The sequence below is a fragment of the Porites lutea genome, chromosome 2, assembly GCF_958299795.1.
Source record: "Porites lutea chromosome 2, jaPorLute2.1, whole genome shotgun sequence".
Classification (NCBI taxonomy): Eukaryota; Metazoa; Cnidaria; class Anthozoa; order Scleractinia; family Poritidae; genus Porites; species Porites lutea.
The window spans coordinates 28854766-28864972 of record NC_133202.1 but is presented as its reverse complement, the minus strand read 5'-3'; positions in this window follow the sequence as shown (position 1 = coordinate 28864972).

Here is a 10207-nt window from a genome sequence, read left to right as displayed (position 1 = left end):
AGCCACACTTAACCAATTGAAAAATCGACTCGAAGCAATCGAATGAAATTAAGGCTAATTGAAACCAGGCTACTGACGGTAATAAACAATGTAAACGCATTTCATGGCAATGAAAGAACATATGCGATACAAAGCCGACACAACTCCTCCGCAAAATAGAACACAAAACATAACCTTATGTTTTCTTATCTCGATTTCCGCTGTCATTTTAAAGCTAATGTTCAAAATCACATCCATTTCCCCCCGTGATCTCGGGGAGTCCTTAAGAAGAAAAAGAAGAAGTGCCTTTATTAGTCTCGCTTGCTTTAGCAAAGCGAGAATCTTAAAATGCAGTTCGGTTTTTTTTTTCGGTGGGACCTAGTTTGTAGGTCCCGCGTTCCTAGCGAAGAGCGTGGAAACTGGGGATAAGAATCGTGACGACTTTCATTGTATGGAAATGAGTCTCGTGGTGAGCATGTGGTTTATTCTGGGGGATGACTGGAATAACGCGCAATGTTTATCACGTTTAAGTGCTTTTCTTCCATGCAAGAAATCAGACTTTGTCTTTTGCGTTAAAACAGGTTACGTTTCATGCTTATGACATAGTAAGCCGATAAAATCGTATGTGCAAAACAGACATAACAAAAAGTAAAACTGTAAACTCTCTCTGATCTTATGGGAATTTGGTTCTGACCTTCACGATCACGGGCGAAAAAGTAAATACAGCTAAACGTGACAGAAAGAATAGTTTTGTAAAGACGTGTTCCGGGTCATGGTAGCGCAGAATCTGGGGATGAAGATCGACACGATGCTCTCAATCTCAGTGAACGCTTCGAAAAACAACGCGCAATTGTCCGAAAGTTATGTTTTGAGACGAAAAATTTGGAAAGATTAATGGATTATACGGCGATGTCGCTTACAAATCCACACACCATTCGTGGTAGACCCACACTAAAAGATGTCGAGCGTTTTCGGAATGGTTCGTTCTACGAATTCTGTCGTTTGAAAGCGTTGATAACTTTGAAAGAAGTGAATACATCAGATGTTAAAACAAGGAAGAATGTTCATGAGCAGAACTTCGATGATGAGGTAAAAAACAACAAGCAAATCGTCGTTAATTTACCTCTCGTGTTCAACAGCCTGATTCTTTTCCTTTTTTTCATGATGCTGGATACTTAATTGTAACGAACAACTTGATATTTCGTACATCATTAATATTATTGTACAGGCGATGATAAATGTCGAGGAAACAAATCTTGGGCCGATTTTGGAATCTTTGAAACTCAAATGAAATTCAATGAAATTGCCTGATTTGACTAACCTGATCTAGAATTCTTATGTATTTGCGAAATACTGTAGGAAAACGGCATAAAAAAGAATTCAAATTCATTTTCGGCGACCGAAATTTACGGCTTCGAGACAGCACTTCCGTTTGCTGTCCACTTGCTGTCCACCGCAACAGGTGATGACGGAAATGACGTAGTAAGGTAAAAGTGTTCAAGATCAGAGCAATAAAAGGAGATGGTAAACCTACACGACTTTTACCTCGTGCCAAAATGCTGCTCGTTCCAATAAAGTTTTTTTCGTCTGCTGGGTAGATTATGCTCTGGAAAGTTCGACACTTTCACGGAGTAAATGTTATTTTACCCGCATGTTTCACACTGAGAGATCATCACACACATATCGATTTACTGTGACCATTAGCGGGGAAGAGCGTTGCGTGACGACATTAAAAACGGCTGTGTAGCAGACTATTTTGAAGCATGATGGTGAAGCTTTTTATTACGGCTGAATGAGGGTTCCAATTTTCTCCAAAGTATCTTCTGGATCTGAATAACTAAGCGATTTTCTTTAGTCCATGAACGTAATGTTTTTGTGCAATGCTGTATCACGTTAAGCCCAACTCATTAGTTTTGTTTGGAAAATCTTAAATTATTACGGGTAGTGATTTACATATCGTGTGTACTGTTGCAATAAAACGTAATACTGAGTAGAGCGGAGGTACAAGGCAACTGTAATATCATCACGACTGAGCCATTCTTCGGTGGTTCCAACAATGTTACCTCTTGCATCTTTGGCTGTTCGTTTTGCGACTGGGAAGTGGGAAGCCTTTACACAAGCGAAACCTGTTTAAAGACATCGGAGACTGTTGGCATGTACACAACAAATCTTCAGTCTTGAAAGATCTTCACTTCACTTAAAACTCTGTTGCCTTCGCATAGATCTCTAAGATCTTTAAAACTCCCTCCGCAGCTGATGTTTTGATTCTCGAATTAGCAGCGGTCTGTTGCTTTTGCGTTTCCGGTCTCATTCACTTCCGTCACCGAGACGCGGTTCACAACGAACTAAGTCACGTGGTACAAGTATCCTCCTTTATCCTTTTTTTTACTCGCCACTTCGCGCTTCGGTCGCCCTTCGGGCGACGGTCTTCCGTCACCCATCGGACGACCTGCTGTGCACCAACTAGAATATAGCTTGCGGTTATTGATTTTCAAAATGGCGAACAACAAAGTCGATCTGGATCAGGTAAAAAGCAAAGAAATCCTTTACAGTAGATTCATAAAGATCCCATTGGGCTAATTAATCGTGCTAAGCGACAGGTATAAACATTTTTCGAGGTGAGACTTTAAATAATTAATTTATTTATTCACACGCAACTCCTCTGGACCCTGTGCAGTAGATTGAAATCATAATTCAACTTTTTCACTTGCTGTCGGTGACTCTGAGGAATTATGATGAACCCCGGGGGAGGACGACTCTGCATATGAAAGGCAAGGGGATACTCGTCGGAAATTTTGAATTAAACCCCTACAAGAGATCGATCCGGGCGTAGCCCAAGCTTTTTTAACCCCTGAGAGACTATGTTACTGAAAACCCAGACAATGCACGTATTTTTATATTTTTTCACATGCAACCCTAAACAAGACCTTCACGGCTAAATATAATACCGTTTTGCCCAGGACACCGTAAGTGAGACCAAAATCCGAAATTTACACCCCGGCCTAAGCAAGACGACGAGCATCCCAAGCCCTTTTATATGCGGAGAGCCCCCCCCCCCCCCCCCCCCCCCGAGTGACGAAAGCTCGCGCTCTATTCACCTCCTCACTTCTTATCACTTCTTATCGTATCTACAAACAAGCGAGACTCAACGCTACTTAGAGCGTTCTTGTTTACCATACATTCATTCATACACATACAAGGTAGGAGATCAAGCCAGCGTCGAAGTTGAAGGAGTCGAAGAGCAAATGCTCATCTTCTCGTCAAGTTAAACGCCTGGACGAGTCAAAGGCTCTTGAATCGTATTAATCTGAAAGATTCCTGCGTGTCTTCAATTTGGCAAGACCTCTATCCTCTAACTGTGCTGTAGCGCACGATGCACGCTCTCAGCGAGGAATTTGATGCCACCGAACTTCCGCGAGCGCGTGCTTCTTTGGAGACGATAGATCTTCGCGCTCTCGAGTTAGGACCCGATTAATTACGAAGTGCGTCTACTACGAGTGAGCGAGTGTCTCATTTGCATATCCTTGTCCCTGCAATAACTCGTGGTACGCTCGCGCGTACCCACGAGTTAAAAATGTACTTGACAAAATCCCCGAAATGTTTGTAAATTGTAAATAAAGTTCCTACTAAGTGACGTTTTTAATTTACAGAAAGTTACTTTTTTCATTTTTATCCAACTGATTTGGTAAGTGCTAAGCAACTACCCCCTCAAGGTCGGTGAACAGCGTTATATATATACATTGACGTTTCGGGTCTCAGCACATACCCAACACTATTCACCTTCGCTTCGGGGGTTAGTTAGACTTGCCTTCAAGTCGAGAAGCGAAGGACTTTGAGAAAGTCTAGGGGTTAGTTGTATGCTATTTGTCTCCTGGAATCTAGCTTTGAATCTATGTTACACCGAGACAAAGCCGCAATTATTTTAGCGCTTTTCCTGCCGATGGATCAAAAACTGTTTTCAGCTCTGTACATAGATCGGCCGTCGAACCCACCCGGCGACCGAAGTATTGCTAAATATTCTTTATAAACAGGACAATGAAACAAGAAAATAAAAAGACAAGAGGGAAAGAAGTAGGAGTCCTCACGACGGAAACTTCGCGGCTGGTCACCCATCCACAAGATAAGATTCAAACAGTTCATTAGCGCTACTTAAAACAGCACTTTGTTTTCACTCCATATGTCGACACTCATGCATGGAAGAGTGACCTACAAAAAGCTTCTTAGAATTGTGCAAGGCTTGCTTGCTCACTTTAAAATGTAAAAAAAGTTTTTTAGCATCCACCATTGAAATTTACGTATTGGTGACAAATGAGGTGCAGAAGTGATATGAAATGTGTGACAAACTACGAGTGAACTGTGACCACGTCTTTTTGGTTCTGACTTAATAGAGATTGCTTTGATATTGTGTTTTGGAAATATTATTATGAAATGTTATTATGATTATTATTGTTTTTTTATGATTTTTACAGCAGCGTTGTCTCGCTTGCTTGGAGATTAGATCGAGAAATGAGAAGGCGATTGATTATGTACACGAAACAGGATTTACTCGCGAAAGTTTTTTCACGCCCTTCTTCTGGATATTTAATTTTCATTTGTTTCTAAATTGATTTAGTACGTGTTTTAGCGATGACTTTAAATATCTCTGCGGTCGCAGGCTATATGTGTGTATAAATACACGAAAATTCAAGGGCCTTGATTACAGAGAAATTACATCATTGCTATAGATCCAAAAAGTGATTTACATGGCACATCAATCAATCATCCTTGAAAACAAACTGCATGCTCATCACAAGACTCATTTGCATACAATGAAATTTAACGACACCAGACCAGTTCGCCTTTTGCTAATTAAGATTCTTTTTTTTCGACCACCCAAGTGTTCACTTGTTCCAAAGGAATCAACGCTTTCAAGCCATAGAATTCTTGGACAGAACTGTTGCGGTCGAAAAGCTATAACGTAAGCTTTCTTCACAAAACATGCATGGCTTCGGTACTAAATATGAAGAAAAAATGGCTTGCAGATTATGAGTCTTGCTGCTTACGAAAGCGAGACCAATTAAAGGATCAAAACTTACTGAGAAAGCCAAATTGGCAGCAATGTTGAAAATCAGCACCCTGCAAGAACAAAAACAGTGAAAGAAAGGACCAGTAGATCAAAGAAAGAAATTCATTTTAAACTGATCTGTTATTTTTTCAAACACCTTGCATCCCCTTTCTTGATATGGCCTTTTACAATTTCAGAAAAAGGTCCATGTGCCCCTCATATATAATTAATTTTAATACTTAATGATAAGCTAAAATTAGGCAAATTGACAACACTTTCTCTGCCTGAAACTAATTTCACTTGATCTTTTTACAGCAACAAGTACAAAAATACTGTCAGGTTAAAATTTGTCTCTTGTTCATCATAAATCGCCTAAATTTAGCTTTACCTGATCAAAACCTGGGAAAAAAATTAATGAGAAACATGGGTACGTGCATATACATGTATGTACTTGCACTCTCGTTCAGACTGTGCAGTATTTAAATTTTACATCAAATTGCTTTTGTGTTTTCAAGTGTGTTTTGAGCCTTAAAAAAGTCGCTGAGAATTATCAGCTATTATCATACACTTGCTTGACTGCAAAGGACAACTCTTCACAACCCCAATGGTCTATAAACTCATCTTTTTTGCAATTATGCTGTTATTACAATGAATTTGTCAGCTCTCTGGGTCAGTGCTATTAAAAACTGAACTTTTGTAACATTCGAGCAATGGTTTTCTCGCAATCATACAAGATCATGTCGGGTGGTCGCTTACCAGAAACAGAACAGAAGAATACATCAAATCTCTGGCCTTAAAAGTGCCAGTCACAATTACTTAAGAAATCTGGGGAGTGGTTGCTTAAGAGAGAGTTTTTGGAACAACATTTGAGTGAGAAAGAAAACAGTTAATGGTAGAGAACGCATTTACAAAGTATTCGCTGACACGAGGTGGTGGCTTACGCGAAGTGGTCGTTGTGAGAGTTGACTGTGTTGTCTTGCATCCATTTTGAATAGCTGAGTAATCATGCCCTATTAGTAATTGTTTTAAACAACAACAAAAACAAATTAAAGAAACATTTAAAGAAATGTTTACATGCCAGACCCCAGTTGTACAAAAGTTAGGTAACACTATTTTAGTCCCGCTTGCATAAGCAGCGAGACTCATAATCTGCAATGCATTTTTCACCCCAAGGGGTGGGGGATAGTCCCTTACATAGGCTGTATAGGTACATGTATGTGCCGTGCCAAAGGGTATGTTTTTTTAGCCGTTTTGGTCTGAAATAGGGTATCAATTTCAACCATTTTGGTCTGAAATAGGGTATGGTTTCCGCACTCTGGTCTTGAGTTGGGTATGTTTTTTAGAAGAATTAGCTACTTCTTCATCATTTGGCGATAAGACCATTTCCCTTCTAATGTTTACGCCAACTACCGTGTACGTGCGGTAACAGCTTGTCTTGTGCTTCGGTCACGCGCCGGGCTCCAGGGCTTCAGGTCTGAAATAGGGTATCAAATTTTTGATCAGGTCTTAAATAGGGTAGGGAAAATCACAGATTTTGGTCTGAAATAGGGTAAGGGTTTCAGGAAATGTGCCACACACCCCTCCCAATTTTTCTGGAAGTACCCCCCGGAGTTTTTGGTCATTTTTAGGACACAAAAGGCAGGTCATTGTGCCAGGCATTCCTTGCGGAGACTGTGGAAACTGGAACTAAGAATCGTTGCGTGATCGAAGCCACGTATGTTTTGCGAAGAAAGCTTAAGAAAGATTAAATTTAGAGCTTTTCCGAAACGTGTCGTTTCACGAATTCTATCGCTTGAAAGCATTGATTACTTCGGAGCAAGTGAACACCTACTACTGAGTGGTCGAAAAAAAATAAGAATCTTAATTAGCAAAATTGCGATGGTCAGGTGTTGTAAACTTTCACCGTATGAAAATGCGTCTTGTGATGAGCATGTGATTTATTTTCGGCGATGATTGAAATGACGTGCCATGTAAATCACTTTTTCGATATCTGGCAATGATGTAATTTCTCTGGAATCGAGGCCCTTGAATTTTCATGTATTTATACATATGTATAGCCTGCTACCGCAGAAGTATTTTTGGTCGTCGCTAACACGAGTACTAAATCAATTCAGAAACAAATAAAAAGTATCGATGTTGATAAAGTAGGAAGTAAAAAAAACAACAAGCGGGTAAATCATGTTTCTTGTGGAATTAATCGCCTCCTCATTTCTTGATCTAGTCTCCAAACAGGCGAGAGCTGCATGCCGCTTTAAGTGCATGCTTTTTAGTGAACAAGTACAGTAAAAACCCACAAGTAAATGTATTTTCCCATTAGTTAGCCTGAACAGGTTCCTAGTACATAAATGGTAATTAGCACAAATTTAGGCTATTTAGGTTCTTAAATAGGTTCTTATTTTCTGGGAAAAAATTCCATTGCAGCTAATAGAATTAGTGTTACAGTTGAACCTCTATTAAGCGGCCAGTCAACAAAGTCCCAAAATAATTCTAGAAAAGCATAATATTGTAAAATGTAACCTCTATCAGACGGCCACCCAATGTAAGCGGCTGCAGCCACCTTTTGACCTTCCCAGACGAGAGTCCTCTTATTTTTGTAAACTCAGTTTAGTTTGGATTTATCTTTAAAATATGATGAAGGAGATTACTGTCTGAGATAGGTGATGACTGATTGTGTATCAGTAAAGCTACTTCTGCCGCATGTTAGAGTGATGTTCCTGAACCTCAAGTGAGTGGCCAGCGTCCATTCATAAAGCTTCCACTTGCTAGAAGCCTGAAGGTGGTTTCTTAATGGAGGTTCAACTTTTTTCAGCCTATTATAAAATCTGCATACCATGCAGTTACAGGCCGTGTAGAGTCTGTATTTCATATTTAAAAGTTACAGTATGGAGAAAAAATGAAGAACGGATCAAAACAATAGCAGACAACAACAATAGTAAAATTATTATTAGAGAAAAGCAACAAAAATTACATTTTGTACTGACCCACAAAAAGCAATGCTGATCGAAGTGGGTCAGTAATGAAAGGTAATTATTAGAAGAGCCTGAACTTAAATTAAGAAATTATTATTGTTATGATAAATTTCAATTACATTTTCATTTTATGAACCTGTTAGGCTAAAATTTGCCAGTTTCGCATTTAAAGACCCCCTCTATTCAAAAACCTGTTAAGCCTTAAATTTGAAGCAGGTTCATATACATGTAACAGGTTTCCAGAGCTGAGTGTATCTGGGCGAGCCATTACAATACAGGTTACAGGTTATGTCCTGGAGGAGACCTTGAAAATTCATGTGGTCAGCACTTCAGTTCCTCTTCTTATAGTCATTTGTACATAAAAATTTTTGCCAATTTGGTATGCAGATTTTATATAAGGCTGAATACTGTAAGTTAAGAACCCAAATTCGCACCCAGTCCATCCGTTGATAAGTCTATGCCCAGTGGCAGATCCAGGGGAGGGGCCTGCCCCCCCCCCCCCCCTTATTTTTAGACCAGACTGAGGCTCGACGGGCTGAAAAACATTTTGGGGGGGACCGCCCCCCCCCCCCTTATATGAGGGTCTGTATGACCGACCCCACCCCTAACCTCAAGGTTTGGATTTGGCACTGATGCCGTCTAAAGATCCATATATTGCTCTTTTAAGTCTGTGACAATATCCTTGTTCAAGGTCACTGTGTTGTCATTGTTGGCCCATCCTAACTATGAACTTGACATTGAACGGGATGCAATCCCCAAAAATGTGTTAACCGTGCAAGGAACTGGCAATTTAAATGATGTTTATCCGTTTTGCTATTTCCTAGCAGTGATTTTGTTACAAATAGTTATGGTGTCCAGGTGAGTCCTGAACACCTTAGTGTGATGCCTCACCGGCTTTTCTAATTTAATAAAGGTAGTAAAGGTAAAGTTTCATGAAATTAAAATACAGTCCCTCTATTTAAAACACAAATGTACTAAAATAAACATGCATTGTTAAACAACGGCCACAATAACAGCCTCAGAAATCACACGAACAGGAAAATTTCTAAAAAACATCTTTATATCGATAAATTCACCGATTTTCGCGTCCTACGGAACCCATGCCATGAGTTATTTTGCGTTTTTGGCGATTTTTATGCCTCTGGTATGCAGGTAGAGTACGAGCAGTCTCTCTTTTTCCTATTTCGTCCGTCGAGCAAAACCCGCGAGACACACAAATGACCACGCGCTTGACTGAACGCGCGAGACGGGAGAGGCTGCTCGACGCTGCACTCCGCTCACTAAATCTGAAGAAAAAGAGAGACGGCTCGTGTGTAGGATGCAGGACGCAGAGGTAACAAGATCACTGTCCTATTGTTTTGGAGTAATTGTCATGGGGGCGTCTATTAGGTAGGGGGCCTTTATTAGATAACAGGCGTTTATTTGAGAGTGGTCGTCTATTAGACCATTAAATTTACAGTATGTAAGAACCTGTTTAGGCTAACTTGGGAAAATGCAGATTCTCTTTCACGGGTTTTTACTGTAATGAAATGAAATGAAAAATGAGAAGTCCTGGCTTTAGAGTATAACAAACATGTACATGTACCGTTTCGAATTTTACATGTAGGAGTAGTAAGGTGTTAATTGTTGTCTATATGGGGCGCATGTAACTGGCAAATTTTAGCCTCACAGATTCTTAAAATTAAAACTAGGTTCTTACTTGTGGGCTTTTACGGTATTTTGGAAACCAATAGCATATCTCACCAGATAGATGCAGTGTTTTGGTTGTTTAGGCTTCATACTACCTGTAAGTGTGAGCTTTAATTTCCAAATAAGTGTATCTTGTTTTTGAAATTTATTTATCTATCCAAATCCCCTTGCATTGTACCATTTAATTTTTCTTTATTTATCTAATATATGATCAGTACATGTTAGATATGGAAGAAATACAAAAAAAAAATAGTTTAACTTGTTCATAGTTGGCTTTGTTTTAGTCCCGGACTCCTCATTGATGTCACTGATTTTTTCCAGTGAATTGAATCAGAGTTTGAACACAGTACCATAAGCTAACAGGTAATTAGAACGCTGTATTAGCCTTTAGTCCTTAATGGCTAGGGATGGTATAACCTTGGAAGGTTTGTATTCCGCACGAACCACAAGCTGAAATTTTTTCTTGTTCGTCCCAACTGATTCCAATCCTCGGCGACGCTGCTAAATAGCCAACCGGTTGCCCCCC